The following is a 6,000-nucleotide window of genomic DNA, read 5'->3' as shown; positions in this document are numbered from 1 at the left end:
ACCATGTCATTCCCTCCTCAAAAACTCCAATGTTTCCCTATGATTTGTACTATAAAATAAAAACTCTTTTTGGCTTTTAAAGCCTTTTGCAATCTGGCTTTTTGTGTATTTTTCTCCTTCATTCACTCTATGCTCCAGTCAAATTGATGTATTTGCTATTCCCCATACACAACATTCCATCTGTAAAATGAAGGACTTAGACTTGCTGGCCTCTAAAATCCTATCCAGCCTAATCTATGCTTCTTTGATCTCCCATTTCCTTGCTTTTGCACGAGCTGATCCTAACGCCTGGAATGTACTTCTTTCTTGCTTCTTCCTTTATAGAATTCCCTAAATTCCTTCCAAATTTCATTAGATCACCATATTCTGGGGCCATTGCCAGTTGTCTTGACTTTTGTCCTACCACTGGACTCTGATGACTCAGGAGGAGAGAGTGAGGCTGAGGACTTTGGGCAACTCTGCCTCCCTTAAATCTAATTCATGGGCAAGTCAAGACATCACTTCATGATATCATTGGGCCCCTTCAAAAATGAACAGTGAACACCAACACCACTGCCATATTCCGTAGGAAGTCTATAGGAACAAAAAGCATTGTATTCTATAGGAATTCTATCCTGCTCTCTTCTCATTTCTAACCCCTATCACTAGTGTCCTCTCCCTGGAAATTTTCTACACGTTTTATATTTAATTTTCTATGTATTGGTCATTTCCCCTAATATAATGTAAACTCCTTGAGGGTAGGGACTGTTTTTACAATTTTGTCTTTGTAGATTCATGATGGAAAAATGCTATCCACATCCAGAAAAAGAATTATGGAGTCTGAATGCAGATCGAAGCAGACTATTGGCTCTCTTTTTTGTTGTTGTTTCTTCTTTCTCGTGGTTCCTCCCATTGGTTCTAATTCTTCTTTACAACATGACTAAACATATTTAATATGAATGTATATGTAGAGCTGATATCAATTTGCATGCTGTCTTGGGGAGGGGGGAGGGAAGGGAGGGGAAGAAAATTTATGGAAGTGAATGTTGAAAACTAAAAATAAATAAAATTTAAAAAAAAAGGAAGAAAAGAGAACTTAAAAAAATAAAATTTTTCCTTGTATTACCAGTGCCTAGCACAAAGTAAGTATTTAATAAGTGTTTTTGGAATGTCTATATGAATGGCTTTCACATCCACCCCATAAAGTAGGTACTACAGGTCTTATTACCCTCATTTTACAGGTAAGGCACTGAGATTCAAAGAAGTTGTTATGTAACTAGCCCTTGGTCCCAGAACTAGTCAGAGTAAGAGTCAGGATGCAAAGCCAGATGTCTCTAGACTGCAAAACCAGGGTTCTTTCCAAGACTTCAAGCTGCCTCCTCAAGGAAGTGGATATTTGGGGCAGGAGGAATCCTGTTTATGTAGATACACTGAAGGATGAAAGCCAGACAACCAATTCTCTGCTCAAGGCAGTGGAATGAGTGCTGGGACTACAGTCAGGAAGACCTGAGTTCAAATTCAACTTTAGACACTTACTAGCTATGTGACCCTGGGCAAGTTATTTAACTGTTTGCCTGTTTCCTCATCTGTAAAATGAGCTGGAGAACAAAATAGCAAACCACTCCTGTGTCTTTGCCAAGAAAATCCCAAATGGGTCATGAAAAGTCAGACGTGACTGAAACGGCTGAATAAAAAACAATCAATGTAAAAGTATCAGGAGCAGGTGGCTCAGTGGTGGGGCAGTGGATAGAGTACTGGCACTGGAGTCAGGAGGACCAGAGTTCAAATCCAACCTCAGACACATAACACCCACTAGCTGTGTGACCCTAGGCTAGTCACTTAACCCCATTGCCTAGCAAAAAACCAAGCAAAGTAAGAGGGTCCTGGCACATATGCAGATGACATCAGGTTGCAGAGGGGTGCAAAGGAATCGTAATACTGAGCTCTCTTTTACTGGAGTATTATTTCAGAGAAGGCAATGACCCAGTTGTAGATAAGCCCTTAGTTTAGGATTAGCAGAAACTTCTTCCATTTTGACTCCCTCAGAACTTTTGTGAAATTGTTTGCCACCGATGGGGAGGAGATGAGACAAGGCTTGCCTTTTCTACTGACAAATTCCTGCTGGCTCAGATGTCCCTTGCCTTCATAAGCCAGTCCATGTTGTCTACAGTCATTTTCCCTTGCCATACTCCTTAGGGACTCTTGTGCAGCTGAGTGGCTATGGACAAAGGCGGAGTGCAGTTGATGCCTGGAGTAGTGTTCACTGTCTTGTTGACCTCTTCATATGTTATTAAAGTTCCATTTTCAGGGTGGCAATGTCTATCTGCATCTGAAGGTTTTCCCCTTCACGTTCCCATGGCTCTGCTTTTTAGTCTTTGCAGACCTCCAGTTTTTGCTGAAATCTTATCTTGCCCCCCTCCACTCCCCCTTAAATATAATTCTCCCCGCCATTACTGACAAGTTTAAAGAATCTTGTTCCATGTTGGTCAGACTGAGCTTTCAAACAGGGAAGCATCATTTGATTTTTTTTTTCTCCTGTTAGAATCAAATCCACTGAAATTCATCTTAGGGCACATGTATGCTATGAAGGACAGTTATTTTTTAAAAATCTTTAGCAAATGTGTATTTGCTCAGAAGCATTTCAGGTTTCGCTGGCTGCATTTATACATAATAAATACACAGATGTAGCTAGGTAGAGGAAAGTCCATGACTTAGCTTTGTTTCTATACCCCCTGCCCAATCTGAATGAGTGAGTATAAGGAGTTTTAAAATTGAGAAGCTGGTGGACCTTGAACCCCAGAGCTCTTGAGAATTTTGGGGGGAAGGCTTTTGTTATTGTGAGTCATTTTTCAGTTGTCAAACTATTCTTGATGCCATTTGAGGTATTCTTGGAAAAGATACCGGAGTGGTTTGCCATTTCCTTCTCTGGCTCATTTTACAGATGGGGAAACGGAGGCAAAGAGGGTGAAGTGACTTGCCTAGGGTCACCAGATTTGAAATCAAATGAATCTTCCTGACTCCAGGCCTGGCGCTCCATGCACTATGGCGCCACCTAGCTGCCACTGGGGAGAAGGCACTGAGACAAAAAGAAAGGCATTGGAAATGCCCAGCCTGAGCCAGGCAGAGGTTTCTGGCAGAATGACCCAAGCTCTCCACCACAGTTTAGTTGAGAGATAGACTTAAGCTTGGAGGCTCTATAGCCAGAAGTATTTCTGCTCTGTGATCTGAAAGGCTTGGCCTCTGGGGCAAAGATTCTGCTGCTGGAGATGAAAACTCACGATAGTCGGTACTTTTTAATGTTTGGGTTTTTTTTTTCTTTTTTTCTTTTTTTTTTTTAGTGAGGCAATTGGGGTTAAGTGACTCGCTCAGAATCACACAGCTAGGAAGTATTATGTGTCTGAGGTCGGATTTGAACTCAGGTCCTCCTGACTCCAGGGCCAGTGCTCTAACCACTGCGACACCTCCCTGCCCCAGATAGTCAGTACTTTTTGAAAAACAAAACAAAAACAAAAACAAAAACAAAAAACCCAGACTTTTCCTCTAGGAAAATATCCAGGAAATTTTTCTCTCTTCTCCTCCCCTTCCTCCTAAGACTTTACTTTTCTCTGGATTAAGGCTCCTATGTATCTAAAGTAATTGTGAATTGCTCCATACCTTTAAATTAAAAGACTGTGGCAAAGTTAACTCTTTACATGAGGAAAATATAGAAAAGGACTTCATCGAAAGTCAGATGCTGGAAGCAGAGAGAAGCTCCATCCCCTTGTGTCCAGGGGAGCCAGGCCTGGCAGGGACTGGGCATCCAGTGAATATCATTTATTCATTCATTCACCCAGTGGAGTTTAGCAGGAGATTATGAATTCAGAGGAACAATGTCCGGCAGACCAGCATCCAGTGGAGATAACACACCCAAGAGAGACAACGCACCTGTCATAGACTAGTGGGGAGCTGGTGTTATTGTTGTTGTTCAACCTTTGTTTGTTTTCTAGAAAAGGACCAATGACATCACGAGGGTGAAGTCTTGACTTGCATGCAAGTTAGATTTGAATGAGGCAAAGCTGTACAAGTCCTGCAGATCAAGGCTTGATTTATTGTGTTGTCAATTATTTAGACCGAGTGTAGTCAAATTCAAATAGAAATGGGGACCACTAATCCTTACATGAGGATGGCAGTATATTGACCTAGTTTTAAAATATAATGTTATCTATGTTTTATTGTATTTTTTATTTATTTTGTTACTCATTTCCCAATTATATTTTAATCTGCGCAGCAATTAGGATGGCCCAGTGGACAGATCTCCAGGCTTGGAGTCAGAAGGATTCTGAGTTCAAATCCAGCCTCAGACACTTCCTAGCTGTGTGACTCTGGACAAGTCACTTCACCCTGTTTGCCTCAGTTTCCTCATCTGTAAAATGAGCTGGAGAAGGAAATGGCGAACCGCTCCAGCATCTCTGCCAAGAAAACCCCAGATGGGGTCACGAAGGGTTGGACAAGACTGAGAAACAACATAAAAAGCTGGTATTTGACGTCTATGGCCTAGGCCTAAGAAAGTGATGGAGAAAATATTAATGCAGAATTTAAATTTAAATTTAATTTAAAATTTATTTTAAAATTTAAGACTGTGTCCTGCCTTTTCAGAGAGTCACTTTTAAATGTTCACCAGCACACTCCTGCCTATCACCAGAAGATGTGGCTAGAAAACATCAGAGGCCCCGCAGCATCAGAGACATGTTATCATCTACTGGGTCATGTTCCTTGGACAAACATGTTCCCTTTGTGTGGCCTGTACATATAAATTCCCTGCATGTATTCATTCTTTGCACTGATGAGATGTATATTTATGAGAGAATGTGCCCCATGTACATGAGGGAAATGTTTTGTGGCTACCTTTCTTACCATGCTATTTCACTAAATTCCTTTTCTTTGAATTAATTGTGTCCCCTGGCTGACTATTATGGATAAACATATAAGCAAGGGCTCTTGAGATATGGTTTTGAGTAGATAAAGAGCCACGGAACATTTTGAATCTGAAATAGTTTTGTCTGGAGGTCCCACTGAGAGAAACGATTATTAATAGCTAATATCTTGGGGAGATTCAGAGCTCTCCCCTTCTTCCAAGTTCCTGATGTTAAAAAGTTCAGTCTCTTGAAGGACATTACTGATAACGAGATTGCATTGACTTCCTCAATCTCAGTCAGACCCTACCCAACATTATAAGGAATTTAATCTAAGCTTGTTGTGTTCTAGATAGCCCAAGACTGGGGGTGGTCTGAGTATAAAGATAGTTTCAACAAGATGTCCCTCTCAGCACCTCGTTGAACACTTACTCTTCAAAGGGTATCTAAACTGTGAGCCTGCCGCCATGACTGTCTCTGGTCTAAGAGAGATAGCCAAATGATCAACCTTTTATTAATAACCTGCTGGTCTTATTAATAAAATGATCAAATTACCCAGAAACTATGTCTCTCCAACCTTTTTAATCATCACACCACTCTTAAGGCTAGGTTTGCCCTAGGTATTCTGTGTAAAAAGTGGCATGCATACTTGAAAGCATGCAATAGAATCTTCCATTTGGAAGGACATTCAAATCATACCCACCTTTAAGGAAGGTGATGATGATTATGTTGTAGAAAAGTCCCTAAAGGAGCTTACACCAGTGTGCTTTCCCCTAATCACTCTATGAGATAGACAGTATAAGTGGGTAAATAAACAAGCATTTATAAAGAGCCTACTATATATCAGGAGACACTGTGCTAAGTACTTTACAAATATTTCACTTGATCCTCACAGCAACCCAAGGAAATGGATGATATTGTTATTTCCATTTTATGTATGAGGAAACTGAGTCAAATAGAGGTTAAGTGACCTTCCCAAGGTCACACAGTTAATAAATGTCTAGGGCTGGATTTGAACTCTGGTCTTCCTAACTTCAGAACCAGCACCCTATTCATTGTTCCACCTAGATGCCTCTAAGTATCAGATTTTACAGATTTTTACATCTGTAATGATCTGTAAGATCACTTT

Source organism: Vombatus ursinus, unplaced genomic scaffold (genome assembly GCF_900497805.2).
Source record: "Vombatus ursinus unplaced genomic scaffold, bare-nosed wombat genome assembly UNPS02014932.1, whole genome shotgun sequence".
Classification (NCBI taxonomy): Eukaryota; Metazoa; Chordata; class Mammalia; order Diprotodontia; family Vombatidae; genus Vombatus; species Vombatus ursinus.
Note: the sequence above shows the minus strand (reverse complement) of the source record.